General features: G+C 43.9%; 1 protein-coding gene across 1 annotated transcript in view; it reads left to right on the plus strand.

Annotated features, from left to right (window-relative positions):
• Positions 1 to 4323: 4323 nt before the first annotated feature.
• SORBS1 (sorbin and SH3 domain containing 1) overlaps positions 4324 to 13416 on the plus strand; it is a 696861-nt gene continuing 687768 nt past the window's right edge. The window contains exon 1 of the mRNA XM_063961529.1: positions 4324 to 4393. The gene's annotated coding sequence lies outside the window, so the exon portion shown is untranslated. The remainder of the gene's footprint in view (positions 4394 to 13416) is intronic.

Consider the following 13416-nt stretch of genomic DNA (forward strand, 5'->3'; position numbering starts at 1 on the left):
GTACCATTGACTGTAGCCATTTTTCTATTGTATTGTATTGTATTGTATTGTTATTGTAACCCCCTTTCAGTAATTATATGTTGGTGTGTCGGAACTCGGCATTTTAAATACAATCTGGTTTCGTGTCTCCTTTCCCTGCTAAGGTTATAAGTGTATTTCAGTCACACGTGTAGCTAAGTACTCACAGAGTATCTTTGGGTGTGTACGCACTGCGTGTACTTTGTACGGCCAGCGCGGCGTTTGTACGCAAAGTACGTACATGGTACGGGGCTTTGTACGCTAATGGTGTAAAAAGTACGTAGGCTAAGGATTGATTACAGCGGCCGCAGCGGCTCCATTAAAGTGTATTGAATGTCTTTTTAAAGTGTTGCTTTTAGACCTGTATGTAAATCGACGTTCACTCCTCCTTATAGTAATGCCCCTTACACATTATGCCACACAACTTAATGCCCATTACACATTATTCCACACTCTGTAACATCCATTACACATTATGCCACACCGTAACGTCCATTACATTTTATGCCACACACCGTAACGCCTATTAAACGTAATGCCCCACACTATAAAGCGTATTACAAATTATGCCACACACCATAATGCCCATTGCACATTATGCCCCACTCCGTAATGCCCATTACACATTATGACACACATGGTAATGCCTATTACACATTATGACACACACCGTAACGCTCATGACATGTTTTGCCACACCACGTAATGCCCATTAAACATTATGCCACACACCATAATGCCTATAACACATTATGCTACACACCATAATGCTTATTACTCGTTATGCCACACACCATAATGCCCATTACACGTGATGCTACACACCGTAATGCTCATTATATCTTATGCCACACACCGTAATGCCTATTACACGTTATGCTACAAACCATAATGCCTATAACACGTTATGCCACACACCATAATACCTCTTACACATTATGCCACACACTGTAATGCTTATTACACATTATGCCACACACCGTAATGCCCATTACACATTATGCCATATACTGTAATGCATATTACACATTATGCCACATACAGTTATGCCCCTGACACCATTTTATACACCGCACACAATAATGGCTCTTACAAATTATGCCCCACAGTAAGGTTTCTAATTATTTTTAAACTACCTGCTTGCTGCCAGGGGTTTCATGCTCACTGCCAGGGGACTCATGCTCGCTGCCAGGGGTCTCATCCTCGCTGCCACGCCGTTCATGCTCGTTGTCACAGGGTTGCCCGCCTGCATCCCCGCTGCAGTAAGCACCGTGGGCTGCTTGGGTGTCCACTGCAGCCGATACCTTTGAGGAAAACACTCTTAATCCTACTCGACTTCTAGTGTCTAACTTCTCTTCTTCAGACGCTAGCGGTCAAGTAGGACCTCTAGCGTCTGAATGTTTCTCTCAATGGTATCCGCTGCAGTGGGCGCCCACGCAGCCTATGGCGCCTGCTGCAGCCAGAGTGCGGAATGTGGGCAGGCGCCTGCGGGGTGACTGTGTCCGCGCACTCAGGTCGCAGCGCCTCGGCCGACCGCCCGGCTTGCCCGCACCTATAACCGCTCCTGGTTACAACATTGGTATGGAGGGTTCACTTCTACATGAAGATGTGCACAGAACTGGTTACTGATTATTGTGACTGCTGGTTGCTTCTGCATACATGTGCCTTTGTAGTGTATGGCTCACACTAGCCCACATGTAGGGTAATTTCCTTATTATACCAATTAAATAACATTTATGCCATTCTCCTGCATTACAGTTCTGTTCACACACCTAGCAGATTTCATTCACATTTGACCGAAGTCTTTATAATTATTCCTGGTGTCCATAGTCATTTTTAGTGTGTGACAATATACTAGCCCATCCTTCCTGTCTTAGGGGAGTGTATCTCTGGTGTAACAGCAGAGGAGGGTTTTCCATTCACTTCACCCTGTCACCATGGGAGCTACGGAGAGATTATAAATGCAGTTTGCAGCCTGTGCTCTTCCATCATAAAAACTTACACAGCAGATAAATCTTACTTTATGGTCCTTTGTGCTCTATTCACCCATGTAGCCTGAGTCAGCTGCCTGGGATAAATTCTACATTGTCAGTTAATAACTGGTAATTCTATTTACAGATACCTGAACAGCCCTAAGTCAGACAATGCGAGAAAAGCTACAGAAAAAAACAAAAGCAGCTCTTTTCTTGTTACATTGTATCCACACAAAACAGCTGTAGACTAAATTATACTGAAGTTGTAATTAATCATACATATTGATGATAGTGCCTAATCAATCAGCTAAATATTGGGTTGTACAAAGGTGTAGTGGTTAGCATTGCTGCCTCACAGCACTAAGGTCAATTCCTGAATGGGTTCTATCTGTGTGGAGTTTGTATATGTTCTACTTGTGTTTTCATTAGAGATGTGCAGGTTTGGTTTTACTCGGATTTACTCGGGGCTCGAAACGGCATCATATTGGATCACGAATGTCACACGTTTTGGATAGCCAATAAGCAAAACCCGAAATACCCGAGTAAATCGGAGTAAAACCGAACCCGCTCATCTCTAGTTTTCATGGGTGCTCTGGTTTCTTACCACACAAAAACATGCTGGTAGGAAATGGTATATCTATAATTGGTACAGAGTGTGCGGTGCACACGGGTCCCTAGGTCATGGGAGCCCACACCACACAACCTTCACCCATTTTATTATACTTTCCCCTCTGGAGCCCATTTTCCCAGTGATCTGCGCAGGTACAGTAGAGATGTCCCTGGGAATAAGGCATGGGCGCCATGTTACTGGCACAATGCCAGAGTCTACAGTTCTGGGGCTGCTGCCACACTGAGCCTGTACATGGGCCCTCTCCTGTCTTAAGGCCTAATTCAGACCTGATTGCTGCAGCAAAATTGTTCTCTAATGGACAAAACCCTGGGGGTCATTCCGAGTTGATCGCTCGCTAGCTATTTTTTGCAGCTCTGCGATCAGATAGTCGCCGCCTATAGGGGAGTGTATTTTCGCTTTCCAAGTGTGTGAACACCTGTGCAGCCGAGCTCTGCAAAAAATGTTGTGCAGTTTCTGAGTAGGTCTGAACTTACTCAGCCCTTGCGATCACTTCAGCCTATTTGGTCCCGGAATTAACATCAGACACCCACCCTGCAAACGCTTGAACACGCCTGCGTTTTTCCAAATACTCCCAGAAAACGGTCAGTTGACACCCATAAACGCCTTCTTCCTGTCAATCTCCTTGCAATCGGCCATGCGAATGGATTCTTCGTTAAATCCATCGCTCAGCAATGATCCGCTTTGTACCCGTACAACGTGCCTGCGCATTGCGGTGCATACGCATTAGTGACCTGATCGCTGCGCTGCGAAAAATGGCAGCGTGCGAACAGGCCGGAATGACCCCCCATGTGCAGTGCAGGTGGGGCAAATATAACATGTGCAGAGAGCGGTAGATTTGGGTGGGGTGTGTTCAAACTGAAATGATCTAAATTGCAGTGTAAAAATAAAGCAGCCAGTATTTACCCTGCACAGAAACAATATAACCCACTCAAATGTAACTCTCTCTGCACATGTTATATCTGACCCCCGCTCCCCCCTTCCCACGTAGTGCACAAGGTTTTGGCCATTTGAGATCAATTTTGCTGTTGCGTACAGGTCTGAATTAGGACCTTAATCCGCCCGGGGTTGGTAGGTTACCTGGCTTCTGATAAAATTGCCTAGTGTGAGTACATTTGTATGACAGGGTAAGTAGACTGTAAGCTCCGAGCCTGAACTGATACAAATGACAAATATTCTCAGTACAGCGCTGCGTAAATTGGTGGCGATATATTAACTTAAAATAATAATATTCAGGTAACTTATCCAGCCCAAGTCACTTCAAATGGTACATAGGTAGGAAACTCCCAACGCATTATCACACAGGGAAAGTAAGAAATACATGAACCCTCTTCCTGCTCACTATCTTATTTACACCACTGGTTACACTGGCAATAATTCTCATGCTGTTGATAAAAATTGCATTAGCTGAGATCTGTACACACATGTAACTAGGGAAAGAATTATATTTGGGCTCAGCTTCATGGCAGCAAGAATGACATTAATGTTTCCTATTTCCATTTTCCTCCCTTATTACAGCATGGGAACAGGCAGCAGCCCATGTGCAGCCAGCAGCCACTACGTACAGTGTGTACCAAAGCAGCAGCAGCACTACTAACCAAACCCCTCATCCATCCCTCACAGCCCAGTGTAATGGAGGGAAGGGGGAGGAGGCTCCTGTGATTGGCTGCAGGATGCTGATGGCTTCACAGAAGCTTGATCCCAGGGACAGCAGCAGAATAATACAGCAGCATGTTCTGTATGCCCACAACAAGGACACTGTTTCATGTGAAAGGTAAGTTAAGCTGCTATGAACTTGCCTTTTGTGTTTCGTTGCACGGCCTGCAAGCTGCTGTCACTATGACAGATGCTTCACAGTCAGTCACCGTTCTGGGTGCAGCTATTGCTTACACAGTATATCATATTTACTTTCCTCCCAGTTTATTCATAATTGCAATTTGTACTACTATGTTTCAGTGTTTATTGATGATGGCCAGTTACTCCTTTGTTTATCTCATCTCTCCTGGTTTGCTATTTATTATGATAAGTATCCAATATGAAAAAGAAATACTTGGAATTAATATATTGTATTTTTACTAGTTAGATGTGATATTTGGAATAAAGGTGTTTAAGCAATGATGTATGCAGTGTCCCCCCTAGTGCTACAGATTATTTATTGCTTAGCACAGGGTACTTCCAGCTTGTGAATGACTGCTTACTGGGGACTGCAGATAAACACTTACTAAGTCAGCAATGTATGGATTGCAATGGGCAGCACAGACCATGTCAGGGGTATAGCTCTGTGCTTTACATTTGTGTGTGGAAGGGCCTTATAATAATAATAATAATAATAATAATAATAATAATAATAAGGCTAATGTATTTGCGGATACTCACCCACCCTGTTCTCTGTATCTTGCATATGATCACCTAATAGAATTGTCCATTTAACTGCTTCAGAAAAATGTATCTGACAGGTGCCAGGAGCTGAGTGATGATCCGGCCATGTGTGGGTAGATTCCGTGTCATTGTGCTGTAGTGAGGTCTGTATCCCATTCATCTCAGACCATTACAGTTATGTTTTGTAGCAGTGGACTCATTATTTTATTTTTCCTCCTTAAACAGCAATATGTTGAATTGAAGATCATTATGAGCAGTAATTGGTTGGCTGTATTGACATTACAATGCTATAAATGGCATGTCTGTGTTATATCCACATTTTCTGGAATTGCTATTTATTATGTGCAGTGTGTTGTTTTCTTTATGTGCTGCAGAGCCCACATTGCTGTGCAAGTCATTTTGCATGCTGGATCACAGTCATTTCCAATGGTTGCTGCTGAAATGCTCAAAATAGAATAGAAATAAAACAGAAGCTGCGTCTGTCTAATGATTACATCCTGTGACTCCAGCACAGAGGTTATTGTGCATCAGTCCTCTCTGTATTTCTCTTTATTAGACCTAGAATAACCGGCTTCTTCCATTTCCTATAATTGTTTTACGTTTATTATGTTATAAATAGGTCTGTGTGATTATTAGGTATACATAGTCTTATAAAATCCATAGATATTCACATTGTGTCCTAAGCACATGATTGCTTTTTTCGCTATAGTTTGACAAGATTGTTTACTGACTTTTTACTTAAGCAAACTAATAAGTCGGACTTCATTTTCTTTTTCTTTTCCATGATACTGTAATCAAATATATTTTCTCGGGATGGTTTTTTTTCCCCCTGATCCATGAAACTTCTATGAAATCATGAATTGGCGCTGTCCAACTGAAATGTATTATTATAATTATGTATTAGTAGTATTGTTTATTATATAGCACCATCAATTTTTTACGCAACATTGTACAGAGATTATATATCATTCATATCAGTCATATAATCATACATACGCTTCTAAGCTGCATTGAGGAGACTAATGTGGATATACTGTACTGTACAACATGTAGATGTCCACCAGCTATACGTATGTAAATGGCACCAAGTGGCATTCAGATGAGAAGTACAGTTACACTGAATAATACATATTGGCATTACACCAGCTACCATTCTGCAAAATGCATTTCTGTGTCCATGTATTCATCCTTATATTGTATTTGTGGAATTGAGTAGAATGTTGTAAGATGACTATTACAGAATGACTGGACTATCATTGATCACACGTGTGTGTCTGGACTAATAAGTGGGTCAAAGATGACCACTGTATCAGATTCCTACAAAGCACAGATGTCATACAGAATGTAAAGATGAGATCTTTCATCAGATCACAGACCAGTGATATACAGGTCCCAATCTTCTTTCATCTTTATCTAAAATATGAACTGTACATATCACCTGTCCTGGTTTTGCAAATTTGCATTGGTGAACTGTCTTATCCTCTTACTAAAAAGTATTTATTTCTATTGGAATTTTTACACACCATTTTTATTTATCTAGAATGACTGTTTGTATGGACCCACTGTGCTTTCATAGGAGCTTTGTGCTGCCTATACACCGGTAGATTTATTTGCTCAGCCTAAGAGCGGTCTGCATGATTCATCGCATTGTGAATGAAATGCATTCCGACAATCATCGTATGTATATATCAGCATTTACTAACGCCGTCTGCATGAATATTTCACCAAAGGACTTCCAGGAGTGCGTTTGTGCATGCGTCGTATGACGCACATGCCATGGGGGTTGTTGGGAGGGATCCAATTGGATACCTCTCAGGGGGAAGTGTGTAGAAGCTCATGGGCTTATACAGGGATGGCGTTATCCACTGCATCCAAGCTCTGGAAGGTATGTCATTCTGGAGATTGGTGCATATGCGATAAGTGGGCAAACTTCAGAAAACTGCATTTTTCTAGGTTTGGCTGCATTTTTAGCATTGATGTATCCCTCCCTGAGGGTCAGATTAAGCCTGGTGAAGTGATAAAGTGGAAGGTGATGAAGTACCAGCCAATCAGCTCCTAACTACCATGTCACAGGCTGGGTTTGAAAAATGACAGTTAGGAGCTGACTGGCTGGTGTGTTATCACCTTCCACTTTATCACTTCACCAGGCTTAATAAATCTGCCCCTGAGTGCCTAAGATGCAGATCTGGTTGCAGGCAACAAAGCTGAGCAGATCTGGTTATTAAGCTGAGAGGTGTAGTCAGCTAATTACCCAACACACACCTCCAGATCAATGAAACGGGCAGAAACGTTCCACAAGCCAATGAGATCTCTAAATGATACAGAAATCTAGAGGGGTTAGGTTACGAAATCCCAGGAGCTGGGATCCCGACAGTCAGAAGAGCGACAGCGGAATCCTGACACATCCCAGTAAGTATTTTTACCCGTCCCCCTATCCTAACCCTAACCCACCCCTCCTGTAGCCTAACCCTAACCTCCCTCCTCCTGCAGTCTAACCCTAACCGTCTCCTCCCACAGCCTAGCCCTAACCGCAAGCCCCCCTGTCCCTACAGCCTAACCCAAACCTCCCGCAGCGTAACCCTCCCCCTAGGGTCTAACCCCAACCCCTGTACTTGCATCCTGGATGTGTTGGGATTCCGACCATTGGGATCCCGCTGTCGGTCTTCTGACTGTCGGGATCCCGCTGTCGGACTTCTAGGGGTAATTTACAAAGCAGCAGCTGTGAAACCCCAAGCATATCGCTTGCACATAGAGGCACCAACCCACTGAATTTACTATCCAGTGGCTTTGATGGGGTTTTGTAAACTGCTGAATGAGGAGACAGATAACATTGCAAGTTCTCTTTCAGGGAAATACTATTTTATCAATATAATAGTGGGAAAACTATTGTTGAATTATATTAAGGGAACAATATTATTCATTGTATTAAAGGATTAATATAAATCATTTGTTGCTTGATGTAAATAAATGTTGTTATTGGGTAATTAGTTGTATCTGGGAGATCACAGACGTATGTTTTGCCGGTACTTTCTGCAACATCATTGACACCGTGGTGGTTGGTTCAGAGTTCACATCAATTGTCAGTTAATTCCAATGATGCCATGATTTTATTTCTTTACATTTTTTTTAGCCTTTTACGTATATAAGATTTACTAGGAGGAGCAGCTGCATGTCTTAGCTGGTTATACATTGTCCAGTCACATTATTATGACCACCAGCTACTCGCCAGAGTAACTGGCGTGTGCAGCATTGACTTTAGCTAGACAGGCTGGGAGTGACTCAATAAGATGCTGGTAGGTTTGACAGTGAGCTGCTCCACTCTAGCTTGTTGGTTGGCCTTCACGCATCTTCGTAGCCAACGTTCACCTCTCACCAGGGACGTGCGGTGAAGTAAATGGCTCTGGAGGCACTGGCTAGTACCAGAGCCAGATTTACACACAATACATGAGCCAAAGGGTACATCTGAGCATTATACACAGGTGCTGCAGTATATACTGAGGGAAATTTGGTGAGTTTTGATCAGAGATGTGCAGAAAAGAGGCACTGCCTCCCATGCCATAGACTTTTTGCTACAGAGTTTTGACTATAAAAATGATAAGAATAATTCAAAAAATATATTTCTAATATATTCTTTGTTTTTTTATATACTTTATACAGTTAGAACTCTGGCACAAACGTTAGTATTACAAGAAAGGCTCTGCCTCACCTCACCGCACATCACTGCCTTTCACATCAGTGGCACGTAGTGCTCCGCAGTTTCCATGTCTGTTATTCGCAGTGCTGCGATATGTGCAGTCATGATACACCATTACCACAGCAGCATGTGAACAGTTCACAAACTGCGCTGTTTCAGAATACCGTCACCCTTGGCCCAAAAGTTGATAATCAGCCCTTTTTGCAACTCGGCTAAATCGCCCCTTTTACCCCTGACAGCAACGAGTGCTTTGTGTGCAGACAGCCTATTTCACACCTTAAACACCCACCAAGCCAGCGCATGACACGTCACGTACTTCATGGGCTACGTGCTGCTGACGTCAAATGTAGGAGGTGATCATAATAATGTGACTCGAGTGTATGTATACAATGCACTGATTCTGCAAAAAGCAATCCTCACAGGATGCCCATTTTATTCAGCAACAATTTTCAGTATAGCCACTACTTAATATAACGGGTGGGATGTAATGCCGTCCGCGTTGTCCGGAGGTGCGAGTGGCCGGCCGAACTCTGCCTTTTTTTTAAAGCGGCAATCATTTACAAGGTACAATCATGCCTTGTAAATGATTGTTACTTTATCAAAACGTCCGAGTTCGGCTGGCAACCCGCACCTCTGGCCAATTCGGACGGCATTACATCCTGCCCAATATATTAAATGATAATAATTTCTGTGTGTAAATATACATGAGGTAAATGGGAGAGCTTCTAGTTCATTATGGGGCTGAGTCACAGGTGGACGCCATTCATCAGCTGCTGTGCAAAATTATACAAAAGCCACAGGAGAGATCTTAAGACACCATCTGATGGCTTCTATGATCTGCTGCTGCGTCCAAATAGATCAAGAGGGTTAGAGGCCAAAAGAAAGGGTCAGCACTTACCAGCGAGCTCGGGAGTAAAGCTGAGTACACGCTAGATGATATTTTTAACGATTTGCCCAATTCCAATGGATCGGAACGACAAAACGTTCAAATCATCCAATGTGTACGCACTATGTCACTGATGATGCGCACTCCCACAAGTCGTCAGCGTCATCCTCCATTGGCCCTATGTGCAGGGCAGACTGGGGATGTCATTTGCGAGGGCCATTCTGCCGAATGAACCATGACAGCTGCTATCACTCCGTCGCTGCCGGTATGCATTCTCAGGCTCCCCCTCTTTGTCTCTCAGCTACTCTTAGCCATCCCCTCTTTGTCAGTCTCCCCCTCTGTCTTTCAGACTCTCTCAGCTTCCCCCTCTGTGTCTTTCATCCTCCCGCCTGTGGGGGACATGCACTAAGCAGTGATAAAAGTGGAGAAGTGAGCCAGTGGAGAAGCTGCACATGGCAACCAATCAGCTGCTCTGTACACTTTTATAGTATGCAAATTTTAAATGTTACGTCAATGCTGATTGGTTGCCCTGGGCAACTTCTCCACTGGCTCTCTTCTCCACTTTTATCACTGCTTAGTACATGTCCTCCACAGTCTCTTAGCATCCCCCTCTGTGTCTCTCAGCTTGCCCCTTTGTCTTTCAGACTCCACCTCTGTGTCTCTCAGCGTCCTCCTCTGTGTCAGTCTCCCCCTCTGTGTCTCTCAGCTGGGGCCCATCATTCTCTCCCCATCAACCCCAACTTATGTCTCCCCAGCGCACACACCATGAGGGAATAATGAGGATGTGCTGCTCCGCCTTTGCAGATGGCTTTTTCGCCTCATCAGTGTCCAGCGGCGCCACATCATAACGTCACACCACTGTGTCTGCAAGAAAATACTTAATTGTGCTGCAGCCACCCACCGGCAGCTCTCCAGGCTCTGCTGCCTTCTCTCTCCCTCCTGCTGTTTGTCGCTTAGTGTGTACGCACTATGGGGGTAATTCAGACCTGATCGTAGCAGCAAATTTGTTAGCAGTTGGGAAAAACCATGTGCACTGCAGAGGGGGCAGATATAACATTTGTAGAGAGAGTTAGATTTGGGTGGGTTATATTGTTTCTGTGCAGGGTAAATACTGGCTGCTTTATTTTTACACTGCAATTTAGATTTCAGTTTGAACACACCCCACCCAAATCTAACTCTCTCTGCACATGTTACATCTGCCCCGCCTGCAGTGCACATGGTTTTTCCCAACTGCTAACAAATATGCTGCTACAATCAGGTCTGAATTACCCCCTATGTCGGGTGGTGTACGCACCTTTAGAGACCCTCCTGCATCAGCCATATATGCATTGTCATTATTTGTGCACCTCTGTAGTGACATACAAGTTTTGTTATTTGTTTTAATAGTTTGTTGATAAATGCATAGTTTATATATAAAATAATAGAAAAATGTGATAACTGACAAGGCTTTAAATGTATATATACATTGAATGAGATATTTAGGTATTGACTGAAAGTTTTAGACGATGGTAAAACAACATGACATTTACTTCCCCAAATGAATCGCTCCATGCTGATGCTCCAGCATCATTAATTATAGAAGACAGCTTGTAAATATTTTACTCCTACCTTTAATATCAATTTACACCGCGCACAGTGTGTTGTGGGGGTTCTGTTTGCTGTTTATATCTTGAATTGTGAGTATGATTGTCCATTAGTTTTTTTAATGAAAATACAATTTGCACAACTTTCACCCCGTGGAGCTGAGTTGTGAAGTGGATTTAGTGTGCGGTGCAATATGGGGGGTAATTCAGAGTTGATCGCAGCAGCAAATTTGTTAGCAGTTGGGCAAAACCATGGCCCTCATTCCGAGTTGATCGGTCGCAAGGCGAATTTAGCAGAGTTACACACGCTAAGCCGCCGCCTACTGGGAGTGTATCTTAGCATCTTAAAATTGCGACCGATGTATTCGCAATATTGCGATCACAAACTACTTAGCAGTTTTAGAGTAGCTCCACACTTACTCTGCCTGTGCGATCAGTTCAGTGCTTGTCGTTCCTGGTTTGACGTCACAAACATACCCAGCGTTCGCCCAACCACTCCCCCGTTTCTCCGGCCACTCCTGCGTTTTTTCCGGAAACGGTAGCGTTTTCAGCCACACGCCCATAAAACGCCGTGTTTCCGCCCAGTAACACCCATTTCCTGTCAATCACATTACGATCGCCGGAGCGAGGAAAAAGCCGTGAGTAAAAATACTATCTTCATAGCAAAGATACTTGGCGCAGTCGCAGTGCGAATATTGCGCATGCGCACTATGCGGAATTTCACTGCGATGCGATGAAAAATACCGAGCGAACGACTCGGAATGAGGGCCCATGTGCACTGCAGGGGGGGGGGCAGATATAACATGTGCAGAGAGAGTTAGATTTGGGTGGGTTGTAGTGTTTCTGTGCAGGGTAAATACTGGCTGCTTTATTTTTACATTGCAATTTAGATCTCAGTTTGAACACACCCCACCCAAATGTAACTCTCTCTGCACATGTTCTATCTGCCCCCCCTATAGTGCACATGGGGGGTCATTCCGAGTTGTTCGCTCGCTGCCGATTTTCCCAGTGCAGCGTTTAAGTGAAAAAACGGCAAAAATGTGCATGCGCATGGTACGCGGCGCGCATGCGCTAAGTACTTTCACACAAAACTTTGTAGATTTACACAAGCTCGAGCAACGTTTTATCATCGCTCGAGTGATCGTACTGTGATTGACAGGAAGTGGGTGTTTCTGGGCGGAAACTGGCCGTTTTCAGGGAGTGTGCTAAAAAACTCAGGCGTGCCAGGTAAAAACGCAGGAGTGGCTGGAGAAACGGGGGAGTGGCTGGCCGAAGGGCGTGTTTGTGACGTCAAACCAGGAACTAAACGGACTGAGGTGATCGCAGTCTAGGAGTAGGTCTGGAGCTACTCAGAAACTGCAGGGAATTATTTAGTAGCAGTTCTGCTAATCTTTCGTTTGCTATTCTGCTAAGCTAAGATACACTCCCAGAGGGCGGCGGCCTAGAGTTTGCAATGCTGCTAAAAGCAGCTAGCGATCGCACAACTCGGAATGACCACCATGGTTTTGCACAACTGCTAACAAATTTGCTGCTGCAATCAACTCTGAATTAAGCCCATTGCCAGATAGTCCTATTTTCCGCATTCGGGAGACACCTGTATAAACAATAAGGTTCACATAGGGTTAAACAGGAGAAGAGAAATCTGAAGAGCTGTCACATGAATAAGGAGTATTCCAACCCTCCTAGCACTTTAGTACCAGACCTTTCATTACACAAATTGTTCCTTTTTGTGCTTGCTTTTGCCAAGGTTTAAGTTAATTACGAGAATGAGTGAACATTGGGACTTTCTTTAATACATTTAATTACATTTCAATGCTGTTGCTGCTTATAACCTGGACTGCTCAGATAGTCAGCCATGTTGGGATGGCTCTATAACTACTGGAGTTTGACATGACTCCATCTTCCCCAACTCTTGTTTATTAACCATAATGGGTTACTTTTCCCAACATGGAACTAGTACATTACATTAGTCCACCTTAGCTAATTATAATGAACTAATTATACATATTTGGAGACTTGTCCCTATTGCATTGTCTTGTCCTCGGACTGAACAGCTGACCATCGCGTCTATATGGCTCCTCTTCCCTGTGCTGCCGCTCTCCTGTGGATGGGACGTTGTGATGCAATGGCATCCCTCTGCATATATTTTTGTTTACCGCTTGCTTTCCGGCAATACATCTCCAGCTGGGCAGCGTTACAGTAGACCAGAATAGCAGATGCCCCCTACCCACCGACCCAAGGCAAAGGCTTGAAGG

Source organism: Pseudophryne corroboree, chromosome 3, assembly GCF_028390025.1.
Source record: "Pseudophryne corroboree isolate aPseCor3 chromosome 3, aPseCor3.hap2, whole genome shotgun sequence".
Taxonomy (NCBI): Eukaryota; Metazoa; Chordata; class Amphibia; order Anura; family Myobatrachidae; genus Pseudophryne; species Pseudophryne corroboree.